The 14,343-nt window shown below is 48.3% G+C and overlaps 1 non-coding gene across 1 annotated transcript; it reads right to left on the bottom strand.

Annotated features, from left to right (window-relative positions):
* Positions 1–206: 206 nt before the first annotated feature.
* On the bottom strand, positions 207–321 carry trnal-caa (transfer RNA leucine (anticodon CAA)). Its single transcript has 2 exons — positions 284–321; positions 207–252 (listed from the first exon to the last, which is right to left on the bottom strand). It is a non-coding gene; the product is annotated as a tRNA-Leu (tRNA).
* Positions 322–14,343: the final 14,022 nt, after the last annotated feature.

A 14,343-nucleotide genomic window follows, 5' to 3' on the forward strand; every position in this document is an offset into this window, starting at 1 on the left:
GAAAGTGCAGTTCAGGATTATCCGCTCATTTAATAGCAGAGCAGATTTCATGGGCTGAGCTGTCTCCTTCTCCTCCAAAACTGCATCATGTTAATACAAAGCTGCAAAACTGACCAGAGCAAATTTTGCTTAAGAACAGATAGAACCCATCGAGACAGTGAAGCTCAGTGATGTTTGCAAAGGTCGGCAAACAAAGGGGTAGTCATGGTCAGAAGTGGGATTCGAACCCACGCCTCCAGGTGGAGACCAGAACACCCAGCTTTACAGTGGAAGGAATCTATTCCTTGAGTCTGGCGCCTTCGACCACTCGGCCATCCTGACACACCTTTGCTGCTCCAGAGTGATCTGTATACCAGAGTAAACAGGAAAAGCCAGTCTTCAGCACCCACACTGAGCCTGGCTCCATTAGGCCCACAGTCACCTCTCACAAACCACCGTTGCCCTTCACTTTTCCCAACCTCCCCCTTGTTCTTGTCTGAAACAAATTGAACGTCAGGCAAATGCAGCTGACATTGCTGATGTAGAACTGGGATATAGATTGAAGCGATACTGCCTGGCCTGTGACAAAATTCTACTTCTAATGGTCAGTCAATATTTCAGAGTTATTATTGTAAATTTTAACCATGAACACGCCATGGCAGTGACGGCACTGAATCCTAATCAGCAGACTGTGAGGGAAGACGTATATCTCTATCACCCTGGTCACTGCCTGATTCAGCATTGTGTCTCTCATCCTTCTGTACATGATCCCCTTGGCTCCATCACGGTGTTGTCGCATTGTCTTGGTTAATAATGCACAGACTACCCTGCCATCTATTACATTGCAGCTTCTAATGCATGAAGCCCTACCTTACAGGGCACAGCCTTCGCTCTATAGTGCAGTACTGAAAGCAATGTTCTTGTAAACCACCGGCCATGAGTTTACTTCAAACTGGAGGAGATGAGAATGTTTGTACAACTGCGGCATCCATCATCTAAAAGAGGACATTCAATATTGTCTGAAATTATGCCAATGTCATTTCCCCCGCAGGCGAGCAGTCAGGTGAGGTGAGGTTTTGTAAACTGCAGGTTGACAAGGAAACAATGGGGGACAAACACAGAGAGGGGAGCGGCCGAATGCTTTATTTCTTTGCTGTAGTCAGATTCTGGTTTTGAAGTGTGAAATGGGACTATAGAACCCAAATGGGTGAAATCCTACTTTCTGGGCGTTGGTCCCTGCTGAGGCCTTTGTCACCTTCTGGGAAATGTGTCTGTGTGTTACCTTCTGAGCATGAAAATGTGGTCCACTTCCCCAAGGGAACGTGAACATCTCAAACAGCCGGCCTATTGCCCCGTAGCACACAAGGCTATGGGCCAAGGCTGAAAACTGGGTCGTTGAGCCCCTTTGTGTGCTGTAAAAACACGATGATTCAGTCATTTTGCAGGAGAAACAACTGTCGTAGAAAGAAAAAAAAAGCCAGAAGTTGTGCCATTAAGAAACGATGCACACATATCCGCCGCTATCCCTGGTGGTCTAGTGGTTAGGATTCAGCGCTTTCGCTACTGCAACCTGGGTTCGATTCCCGGTCAGAGAATCAAGTTTTATTCTTCCTGATGGTGACAACGCAAAGGTAGTGCAGCTCTGTCTGCGATCCTTGCAATGTCAGTTCCTGTCCCCGAGAACATCAGGGTCCATGTTCCAGCCGCTTAAAGAGGGGAAAGGTGCCTTAGCCGTCACTGCTCAGTCAGGCTACTCACCTTTGTGTTGTGTTGTTAGCAGGGACATCAGCAGTAAGGGGAACATTCACAAGATAAACAACCAGCAAAGATAATCACAGTCGCTACTTCAATTCAATTGTCTCCCCTTTGTGACGCAGTGAGTTTCACTGCCATTTGTCGTCAGGAAGCTACAATTCACCCGATCGAGTCTGCTCAGCTATTCAATGAGATCGCTGCTGATCTGATAAATGTCAACTCCGCTTTCCTGCTTTTCCTCCATAACCTGAGGTAAACCCAAACCTAATCACAACATCTGGAAGTTTAGATGACTTCAGTGACCTGTGCATGTTTGCATGAAATTGAATAATATGAAATGAGCGAAAAAAAGCCCTTCCCACAATTCAACCCAGTGCAGGGTCAGCCATATGACAAAACTAAGAGAGGAAAGACGTTACCTCTATTTCTCCCAGCACAGATTTCTCTCTTGATGAATTGAATATTTGCAGCATTTTTCATTATAATTGTGACATTTTCATGGACAGATCCTCACTCAACCCACAAACAACTGTGCTTCCAAAAACTATTTTGCCTCAGATTAAAATTGCTGTGCATCTTTTCATACAGCTTGAGGTTCCAATTATCCCTGCTCCATGTCAACAGAAGCTGCTCCGGGTGAGGTTGGAGCTCACAGACTCGGCATTTCACGCGCCTCTATGGCCATTGAAGGGCCTCGTGCTCACCGATTGCATCACTTCTATCTGTATCCCCATGGTCACTGTCTGATTCACCATTGCATCTTTCATCCTTCTGCACATCATCCCCGTGGCTCTATCTCAATTTTGTCACATTGCCTTGGCTCATAATGCACAGACTATCCCGTCATCTATTATCACAGCGTATGTCTGCACGCTCATTGACACCCCCATTTCCGGTTATATCTTCATGGCTGGATCACTGAGTTTCCCTGGTTCTGGGCCCAGGAACTGGGATTATATGGTTGTATGCAGCAATGGTTACTTCCTTGTGTGAGGGAGCTGATGAAATATCCAATGTTAAACTAGATTACTATTGAAAGGTACATTTCAACAAGAGCCAGCACTGTACACGGAGTCTTTGATATTTCGTAGAAATCTATCAATCTCAGTCTTCAATATAATCATTGATGGAATCTCCACAGTCCCTGGTAGCATTGTAATTGCAGATTCCAGCCCTCTGTGAATCTCCACATTACAGTGTTCCAGTTGTCGATCTGGTGCTGTTCCTAACATATCCTCTGCCACTGTAGTTATTGCTTGTTGCACACCAGCAAACTCATGCGGTGCTGTGATCGTATTCTGGTTAGTACTCTGTGTTGTGGCCACAGCAACCTCGGTTTGAATCTGAGACCTGGCAGTGGGTGCTTGCTGTATTTTGTTTTAATCCTTGTGCCATGGGCCACAGAAATGCAGCAAGTATCAAACATTTTTACGTGTAAATATTCTTTGAGGTGGTGACAATCATCTCCCAACCCCGGCTCTCTCACATATCTGCATTTGATGTGTCACAATTCAAACCCACCACTTAGAGAATTTTCTCCCTCCCACAATCACTAACTCTCCTTTACGTCCCTCCTTCCACTTCACTGAGACACTGCACAAGCTAACATCCATTTTCACATTGACATTGTTCATTCTGTCTTGTTGCAGTCTATGTTGCTGAGTGAACGTGGCCTGTCTCACCACCAGGAACTCTAAACCAGATGAAATATTTAGATACTGGGACGGTCAGATCAAGACTCATGGAGCAGCTTTTACTGACATGGACCAGTGATTATTGGAACATCAGGCCTAGGAAAATGACCCATGGCAATAATGAGCAAAATGGACTGCATCAGAAAAGACCAGTTTCAGTGGCTTTCTGCAGCATTCATTGTATTTGGTCATTTCGCTACAGCGAGAGTATTGTGCGCAGTTCATTAATTCACATTATTGTGGGATGTGATAGCACCAGAAACTGTGCCGAAGAGATTTACCAGGATATTGTCTCACCTGAAGAGTTTCTGTTATGAAGTGAGATCGAACAGACTGTGGTCGTTTTCCTCAGAGCAGAGGCGATGTACAAAATAGTGAGGGTAGACTATGTAAACGCTTCCCCTCGAGGAAGGGTTCAATCACCGGGGTCCATAGATTTAACCTAAGAGGAAGGAAGTTTTGAGTATATTTACAGAAAATTGCTTTTAGCCAGTGGATGTTTGGAATCTGGAAGCCACTGCCTGCAAGTGTCCTAGAGGCAGAGATCCTTCTGACTTTAATAAGCATTCAGATGTGAATTTGTGATGCTGTGGCATTGACGGTTATGGGCGAAGCAATAGAAATAGAATTTGGATACTAAAGCGATTGTATGTGATTGGTGCACACGTAAAGGGCTGAGGGGGCAGTAGCACCTGATGCCGTCATTAGCATTGTGGTCAGTATCCCCACCTTTCACGAGGGAAACCAGGGTTCAATTTCCTACTGGACCCAACCCAAGCATTTTTGGGGCCTTTCAGCAAAACGGACCCAGCTTCGATTTCAGCTTCAGCTGATGTCTGCATGGAGTTTGCACATTCTCACCATGTCTGCGTCTGAGTGCTTCAATTTCTCCCCATGGTCTAAACGTATGCAGGCTCGCTGAATTGAACACAGAGAACACAGAAGAGTACAGCACAGGCTCTTCAGCCCACAATGTTGTGCCAAAATATCATCCTACTCTAAGATCAAACTACCCTCCATAGTCTATGTTTTACGATCATCCTCGCAACTGTCCAAGACTCGGTTAAATGTCCCGAATGTATCTGACTTGAATACCGCTGCCGACTGAGCATTCCATGCACCCACCACTCTCTGTGTAAAGAACCTACTTCTGACATCGCCACAATATCTTCATTCAATCACCTTAAAAGTATGCCCCCTCATAATAGTCACTTCTGCTCTGGGAAAAGGTCTCTGAGTATCCATGCTATCTATGTCCCTCATCAACTTATTTACCTATATCAAGTTACAGCTCATCCTTCTTTTCTCCAAAGAGAAAAGCCCAAGCTCCCTCAACCTTTCCTCATAAGACCTGCCCTCCAGTTCAGGCAGCATACTGGTAAATCTCCTCTGCACCCACACGGAAGCTTTCGCATCCTTCCTATAATGAGGCGATCAGAACTGAACACAATATTCCAAGTGTGGTCTCACGAGTGTTTTAAGCAACTGCAGTATATCCTTGTGGCTTTTAAACTCAATTTCCTTGCCAATGAAAGCCAACACAACGTACACCTTCTCAACAGCACTATTAATTTGGGTAGCAACTTTGACGGGTCTATCGATGCGGACCCCAAGATCCCTCTGTTTCTCTACATTAGCAAGAACATTAGGTTAACCCTAAATTCTGTATTTAAAGTCAACCTTTCAAAATGAATGACTTCACACTTTTCCAGGGTGAATTCCATCTGCCACTTCTTTGCCCAGCTTTTCATCTTGTCAATCACCCATTGCAAACTCCAACAGCCCTCCACACTACCCACCATGCCACCAAACTTCGTGTCATCATCAAACTGACTAACCCATCTTTCCACTTCCTCATCCAAGTCATTTATAAAGACCACAAACAGTGGGGTTCCCAGAACAGATTCTTTCAGAACACCACTGATCGTCGAGCTTCAGGCTGAATAATTTCCATCTATTACAACCCTCCGGCTTCCATTCTGTATCCAGACAACCAAATTTCCATGAATCCCATGTCTCCTAGCTTTCTAAATGAACCTACCTTGGGGAACTAAATCAAATGCTTCTCTAAAATCCATATGCACCACTTCCATTGCTTGATCTTCATCAATGTCATTTGCCACATCCTCAAAGAATTCAGTCAGGCTTCTGAGGCATGACCCGCCCCTCAAAAAGCCAAACTGACTATTTTTAATCAAATTGTGCATGTCCAAATAATCATAAATACTGTCTGTCAGAATCCTCTCCACTAATTTGCCCACCACAGAATGACTCACTCTTCTGTAATTCGCAGGATTATCCCTATTGCCTTTCTTGAACAAGGGAATAACATTTGCCACCCTCCAATCATTTGGTATTACTCCAGCAGGCAGTGAGGACGCAAAAGTCATCACCAAAGGCAAAGCATTCTTTCCCTTGCTTCATCCTCCTTCCGAACATCAACCTGTTTGACCGTATCTGTCTTTTTCATGCTATCCTCACAAATGTTATGGCCCCTCTCACTGGTGAATACTGAAGCAAAGTATTCATCAAGGCCCTCCCCTACCATATCTGACTCTGAGCGCAAGTTTCTCCTACTATCCCTGGTAGGCACCACCATTACTCTGACCATGCTCTTGTTCCTCACATAAATATAGAATGCCTTGGATTTTCCTTCATCCAACTGTGGATCCATAGGGACTGTGAGAGGAGTTACAATTCCCCATCCAAGCTGCAAACACATCGGCGCAATCATATCCGGAAGAAACTGTTGACTTGCTGGATGTGTGAGAAGGCATTCACAGCGGTTTCACACTGGAAAGGGGCTGTTTCCCTGCTGTGGGAGTGGCAAGGAATTCATTCAGCCATCCCACCTGCTGACACACCAATGGGTCCACGCTGGGGAGAGACCATTCACCTGCTCCGAGTGTGGGAAGGAGTTCTCCTGGTCATCCAGCCTGTTGAAACCCCAACAGGTTAACTCTGAACAGAGACCCTTGAAATGTGCAGATTGTCGGAAGTGCAATAAAAGCTCAAGTAGACTTTTGTACTGCCAACGTGCTCACAGGTGCTGTCACTGTGGGGCTGGGTGCAGGGCATCATCAGCCCTCATTGTACATCAGCAAATACACACTGGGGAGAGGTCATTCACCTACTCGGTATATGAGAGAAAATTCACTCAGACATATAGCTTGAAGAAACACCAGTGGGTTCACAAGTAACTTCAGTAATTGAATATTTATTTTGCTTGTTCATGGGATCATGGCATCAGAAGCTCAGCAAGCTTTTATCATCCGTTCTAACTGCCCAGGGGATGGTTCAGAATCAAACTAATGGTTATAGGGCGGATTCACATGGAGGTCAGAATAACAATGGCTCCCAGACCCGATGGCATTGAGTTGATTTTCTGGTCTCTTGTCCCGTTTCTGGAACAAAAGTGAATAAATTGGTGCAATTGATTTAAAAGTGAAAGACTAAAATGTTGTTTTTCTCTCTGATTCAGCATGCCCTGCTGTTTTCTCAGTTGTTATTGACAACCTCATGGCCCTCACTCCATCATCTGTTCCGGAGAGTGTTACAGGAAGGAGGGAATGGTCAACTGTATCTGGTCACTCAAAGGGTCACTGGACCTGAAAGGGTAACTCGGATTTCTTTCATAGATGCTGCCGGGCCTGCTGTATTTTTCCAGCAATTTCTGTTTTTGTTTCTGATTTCCTGCATTTGCAGTTTTTTTGTAAATGTTTTTTTTCAATATCCTCTTTGTCTGTTTCAGAGGAGCCTCATTGATAGGTTTGGTCGGTTTTGGAAATTGAAAGTTAAGGCACAGATCAGGCAATGATCTAATTGAATGACAGAACAGGCTTGAGGGGCCGAATGGTCTACTCCTGTTCCGATAAAAGTTTTCCATTTGCAGCTTGTGGCAATATTTCCCCCTACTCTTCACTTCACATCCCTGACTGTTACACTATGTGCTATAGCTGGCTGAACAAATCTCCTGTGTTTGAACTCAGTCTGTTACTATTCAGTGCCCCATCTTCGCCTGCGCGGGTTTGACTCTCATCACAGAATTTTGTCTCGACTGCAGAAATTCGCCAAAGATCCTCAGGCAGCACCTTCCAAACACATAACCACTTCCATCTGGAAGAACAAGGGCAGCAGATATATGGGAAGATCACCACATCCACGTTCCCCTCCAATTCACTCACCATCCTGGCTTGGAAATATATCACTGTTCCTTCACTGTCGCTGGGTCAAAATCCTGGAATTCCCTCCCTAATAGCATTGCGGGTCACCACACATCAGGAGGACTGCAGCAGTTCAGGAAGGCAGCTCACCACCACCTTCCCAAGGGCAACTACTGATGGGCAAGAAATGCTGGCCAGCCAGGGACACCCACATCCCACACATTAATTAAAAAAATACTGTGTGAACAGTCAGAAGAGGAGGATCCTGGCATCTCATTCCCCTGGAACAAAAACAAAGTTGCTGGAAAAGCTCAGCAGGCCTGGAAGCATCTGTGACCCTTCCTCACTCCCCTGGGATTTACCAAACCTGTTTATTATTTCCACTTCCTCTTTCATTCTGACAGTTTAATTTCTCAATTTCAGTCCATGCGCCTTTTGAGCTCTTCAACAACCCCATTGAGGTAAACGAGAGCTGGAATTAATGCCAGGAACTGGGAAGTGGGCAGAACTATGAGGAGAGGCCACATCAAAGAAAGCTCCCATTCCAACAACAGAGCTTCTCAAAACACAAAGGCAGTATGAAAGCTTGAGCTGAATGAACATGGGGGTGTGTGGGCTGTCATGAGGAAAAAGTGACCAAGGTCACAAATGGTTAAGATCACAGGATCCCCATAGTGCAGAAAGAGGCCATTCAGTGCATCTAGTCTGCACGAGCTCTCTATCCCACCCTACTCCCCACAACCCCACATTTACCGCAGCTAACCCAACCACGTAAGCTGCACACTCGGGGACAATTTAGTGCGGCCAATCCACCTAAGTTGCATTTTTGGGCTGTGGGAGGATCACAGCTTAGCTCTCAAGAAAAAATGTGGATTAAGGCTCAAAAAAACCTCAAGTCTATAGAAAATTAATGCTTTTTGTTTCCAAAATTAAAATCTGGGGAAAACTGCAGCCACAACGATTTTAGAAATCACTCTGGAGGAAGAGAATTCAAAACTCTGACCCAGGGGTGGGGTTGACAGATGCCTGGGACCAGAAATGTAACAGATTCAGAGCAAGGTAGGGGTGAGACAAGGGCAAAAGGCACATGTCACGGGGGGAAGGCAGGAGAGATCCAATTGCAGAAATGTTATTAGTCCCTCAAGGCTGCAGGGAATGGAGTTAGGGCTGGAAAAGAAACAAATAAACAAAAGATGTGCCTGGAGCCAGGTGTGCAGTGGACCCAGACACAAATTGAAACAAGAAATGTAAACAAATTGGGGCAGAGTTCACAGTCTGAAATTGTTGATCTCAATGATGAGACCAGAAAGCTGTAAAGCCTGGCTCGTTCTATTCCAGCCAACACACACATGATGGGCCAAGGGTGAATGCTGCTGGCCAGCCAACAATATGCACATCACACAAATGAATTAAAAAAGGCCTTGCTCAGCACTGTAATTTTCTGGAACTTTTGTTCTGACATTTGCAGTTTGTTTCTGATGACGGCTATAACCCTAAAATTGAACTAGAGTTTAGTATCCGAGAGAAATGTAAAATAAGTCAGCTTTGCTTCAAGCACATCGCTGTAGTTTGTTGTATTTGTCCTGAGGGCTGAACAGCACCTGGAGCTCAGAAAGGACAATCTCAGGGTGGGAGGTAGGGGAATCGTGCACAGCAACGGAGCTTCAGTCGGGGCAAATCCCTCACGGTCAGACTGAGGGGGTCAGATGGCACTTTACTCTTTCACGTCTCTCTTCATTGACAGCCAAGCCACAGTGTGGGTTAATCCTGCTGTGTTTAAGAAATGTGTCCCAGCTACCGTCTTCCATGGCTCACAGCTCCTTGACACGGAACAGAATCTCGTTTCCAACTCGGTTTAGAGTCAGGGGAAGTACAACGGTGAATGCTGGAAATGTGCTTCAAATCAGAGATTAGTGTAAATCAATGATGTGTTCCTGACTGGAAGTGAACCCTCAGGCTCAGGTTTAGGTTTCTTCTACATTGGTAAAGATAAAACAGTATTTCGTAGCCATACAGCACTAAGACCCAGAGCAGTGGGAGCAGGGGTATGAACATCCTGTCCCTGCCTCTGCTGTAACCACACAGAATGCACCAGGGTGAAGTGAGAGAAGGGTCTGGGTTCGAAATTATATTTCACCAACAATGATGACATGGGGCGGGTTGATAAAATGTTAATTTTCATTTTCAATTACTGCACATAACATGCATGTATTTTTCAGGAAAGGATGAAGAGGGGTTCGTGCTGGCAGTGGGAAGATGTTTTTTCGGAAGGAGTTTTGTCTGAGACTTTATCACTTTCTTATGATGTCTCCAGGACATGTCTTTTATTCCCACTTTGATATCATTTCCCAACCTGACTACCTTCCTTCCACTTGTTTGATCCAGAAGTAACTGTCAAAAACCAATGATAATGGGAACTGCAGATGCTGGAGAATCCCAGATAATAAAGTGTGAGGCTGGATGAACACAGCAGGCCAAGCAGCATCTCAGGAGCACAAAAGCTGACGTTTCGGGCCTAGACCGATGAAGGATCTGTGCCCGAAACTTCAGCTTTTGTGCTCCTGAGATGCTGCTTGGCCTGCTGTGTTCATCCAGCTTCCCACTTTATTGTCAAAAACAAATATTTCACTTGGTGGATATTTTCCTGTGACAATTTTTTTTATTTCAAAAGCCTTACATCAGGTTTAATCCAATCAAACACAAAACAGCCCTCTTGATTTACACCCAAACGACATCCCTGTACTCCTGAGAACATGAGATTTGGACACAGGCACAAGATGCTTCTGGTGTAAGTTAGTAACAAAACGGCTTCTAGCCTGGGAACTGTAAATTCTGCTGGAGCTGCTCTTTTCGCCTAGGAACTGTGAGTTCTGCGAGAGCAACATAAATAATGCAGGAATGATAAGATAACGCAGTACTAACCATTCTAGCTGCCCTTCAGTTGCAAATGTTGTGGCACTATGTGGTGAGATAAAAAGTAACCTATGTGTTGTGATGTAAGTTGTTTACCAGTTAATGTTATAGGATTATGTAACTGTCAATGAAGCAATATCATGTATTGATTGTTTGAATACACTGTGCGATCACACCATGTACCCTGCTTTAAGAAAAGTATAGAAATGTCTTTGTATTAGCCTGTGGGTTGCAGCTCCTCCGAGGAATACGGAAGTCCTCAACTTCTGTGTTTTACAGATGATCTGTACCCGGCCGTATGATGAAATAAAACGGAAAGTCTTAAACAGCCAGACCGACTGTGAGTGTTCATTGACTGATCACGGAACCGAGAGACCCCACCGGGGGTCGAGATTTACACAGGGATCGGGTGAATCCTGAGAGGAGTGTAAGGGCAGTTGGAGTACGCTTCAGAAGGAGATCACCACTGATGCAAAGTGGCAGCAGTCTGTACCGTCTACAAGATGCACTGCAGTGACTCAGCAAGGCTCCTCCAACAGCGCCTTCTGAATCTGCAGTCTTTACCATCCAGAAGGACAGGGGCAGCAGCCACATGGGAACACTACCACCTGCTAGATCCCCTCTAGGCCACATACTGTGCTGACCTGGAAATGTAACGTGGAGATGCTGGTGTGGGATTGGGGTGGACAAAGTCAGAGGTCAGATGACACCAGCTTATAGATCAACAGGTTTATTTGAAATCACAAGCTTTCTGAACGCTGCACCCAACTTTGTCACTTTCTCAGGATGTGTAATAAAGTAATAAAGTGGCGCTTCATCTGTCAAAGATGGAACACCCCGAAAGGTTATGATTTCAAATAAACCTTTTGGACTTGATCCTGGTGTTATGTGTCATCTGACTTTGGCCTGGGAATATATCATGTTCCTTCTGTGTCGCTTGGTCACATTCCTGGAAGTCTCCCTCAATAGCACTGTGGGTCTATCAACAATACATGGACCATAGCTAGCTCCATCCTCTCCAGGGCGGTTAGCGATGGGCATTAAATCTGGGCATACAGTAATGCCAATGACTCATAAGAACATACAATACTTAGTTCAGTGAGGGAGTGATGGGGAGGGAGTGAGGGAGTGATGGGCAGGGAGCGAGGCAGGGGCAGGAGAGGAAGGAGCAAGAGAAGTAAGGTGAGGGGGAGGGAGCAAGGGAGTGGTGATGGAGTGAGGGAGGGAAGGGGAGAGCGGGAGTGAGGGGGCACCACTGGGAGGGAGGGAACAAGTAAGGGAGCAAAGGACAGGGATCAGTGGACAGGGAGCGAGGCGTGGGGAGGAAGGGAGCAAGGGTTAGGGGTAGGGAGGGAGTGAGGGATGGAGAGGGATGAAGTGAGAATGTGACAGGGAGTGACCAAGGGGCAGGGAGGGAGGGAGCAAGGGAGTGAGGGATGTGGAGAGTGGGGCCAAGGGACGCAAAGGGAGCAAAAGGACGGGGAGGGACGGAGTGAGCGTTGCAGGGGAGGGATGAGGAGTGGGGGAGGGAGTGACAGGGATCGAGGGAGTGGGGGACCAGGATCGAGTGAGTTTGCGACCAGGATCGAGGGACTGAGGGCGAAGATCCAAGGACGGGTGCGAGAGACCGTGGGAGGGAGCGAGTGAGGGAGGATGTGAGGGACGGGGATGGAGGGAGTGAGGAACGTGGACGAGGGAGAGAGTGTGGGAGCAAGGGACGGGGTGGCAGAGTTTGAGGGACAAGGAAGGGAACGATGGGGAGGGAGCGATGGAGGAAGGGACAGGCATGTGGGAGTGATGGGGAGGGACAGGGAGGAGAGAGGGAGCAAGGGGCATGGTACGGGTGGGAGTGAGTGACAGAGAGAGGTCAAGGGAGGGAGTGAGGGGTGGGGAGTGAGAGACGGGGAGTGAGGAATCAAGGGACGGGGAGTGAGTGACAGGCAATGAGGGATGTGGGTAGAGAGGGAGCAAAGGATTTGGAGGTAGGGAGCGAGGGACAAGTCATTGACGGGTAGGGAGTGAGGGATGGGGAGGGGAGAGAATGAGGGACGGTGAGGAGGCAGGGAGCAAGGGACGTGGTAAAGTTGGGAGTGAGGGATGGAGAAGGTTCAAGGGAGGGAGTGAGGGATGGAGATGGAGAGAACGGGGAGTGAGGGAGATGGAGAAATCGAGTGAGGGACAGAGAGGAAGGGAGCAAGGGATGTGAGTAGGGAGCAAGGAAGGGAAGAGCGACTGAGGGAGGAATAGGGAGGGAGCGAGGGAGGGGAGACAGTGAGAGGGATGGAGAGGGGGTGAGAGGGAGGGTAGTGGTAGGGCTGGGAGTGAGGGAGAGACGGGCAGCGAGGCAGTGAGAGATGGGGATGAGGGGAACACAGGACCTGGCTAGGGAGGGAGCAAGGGAGGGAGTGAGGGAGGGGAGGTACGGGGACATGGGGAAGGGAGGGATGGGAGTGAAGGACGCGGTGGCAATGAGCAAGGGATGAGGAAGTGACTGGGAGGGATCAAGTGAGGAGTGGAAGGGAGAAGGGGAGGGAGCGAGGGAGGGATGGACGGGAGGGGTGAGCACAGGATGTGGAGGGAGTGAGGGAGGAACAGGGAGGGGGTTGGAGGAAAGGACGGGAAAGGGCAGTGAGTGAGGGAGAGGGGAAGGAGCGAGGAAGGGACGGGGAGGGTGGGAGGGAGGGTTGGGGAGGGTGGGAAGGAGGGAGGGAGGGACTGAAGGATGGGGAGGGAGGGAATGTGGAGCGAGCGAGGAAGGAGTGAGGGATGGACACGGATGGAGTAAGGAGGGAGCGAAAGGGGAGAAAGGAGGGGGCAAGCAGGGAGCGGTGGGCTGATGACCAAGCATGGGATGAGGAGGGAATGAGGGACAGGGAGCGAGCAAGCGAGGGAGTGTGGGAGGGGAAGGGAGGGAGAAAGGGATCTGGGTGATTGTGAGGTAGGGAGAAAAGAATGGGGAAGTGAGTGAGGGAGGGATGGGGAGGGAGGGAAGGAGTGAGTGACGGGGTGGGAGAAAAGGAGGGAGCGAGGAGCAGAGAAGGAGCGACGGAGGGAGTGAGGCATGGGGAGGGAGCTAGGGAAAGAGAGCGAGTGAGGGAGAGAGTGAGAACGGAGCGAGGGAGGAAGCAAGGCAGAAGTGAAGAAGGAGCTTGGGACGGGGAGGGAGCGAGGAACAGAGATGGAGTAAGGGAGGGGTGAGGCAGAGGGAGGGAGCGAGGGAAAGGGAGCAAGTGAGGGAGACAGTGAGAACGGAACAAGGGAGGAAGCAAGGCAGAAGCGAGGATGGAACTATGGACGGGGCCGGAGTGTGGGAGGGAGTGAGGAGGTAGCAAGCGGGCAGCAAGGAGGGAGCAAAGAGGGAGGCCAGGACCAATTGAGGGACCAAGCGAGGGATAGGGAGGGAGTGAGGGACGGGCTGGGAGTGAGGGAACAAGAGACGGAGATGGAGAGATGTGAAACGAGGAGGCAATTGACCAGGAGTGAGGAAACAGGAACAAGGGGCAGGGAGGGAGCGAGTGAGGGAGGGAGGGACAGGGAGGAAGCAAGGAATTGGGTGGGAAGGAGTGGAGAACGCGGAGGGAGGGAGCGAGCGATGGGGATGGAGCAAGGGAGGGAGCGAGGCACAGAGACGGAGCAAGGGATGGAGTGAGGGTTGGGGAAGGAGCGAGGGAAGGGGAGGGAGTGAGGGAGATAGCGAGGAGGGACCAAGCGAGGGAGCATGGAAGGAGCGAAGAAGGGGCACAGTGGGACCAAGGGAGGGAGCAAGGAGGGAGCAAGGGCGAAGCGACGGACAGATCGAGTGTTCAAGCAAGGGACAGGAGGGAACAATGGTCGTGGTG

The sequence above is a fragment of the Stegostoma tigrinum genome, unplaced genomic scaffold (assembly GCF_030684315.1).
Source record: "Stegostoma tigrinum isolate sSteTig4 unplaced genomic scaffold, sSteTig4.hap1 scaffold_118, whole genome shotgun sequence".
NCBI classification, from domain to species: Eukaryota; Metazoa; Chordata; class Chondrichthyes; order Orectolobiformes; family Stegostomatidae; genus Stegostoma; species Stegostoma tigrinum.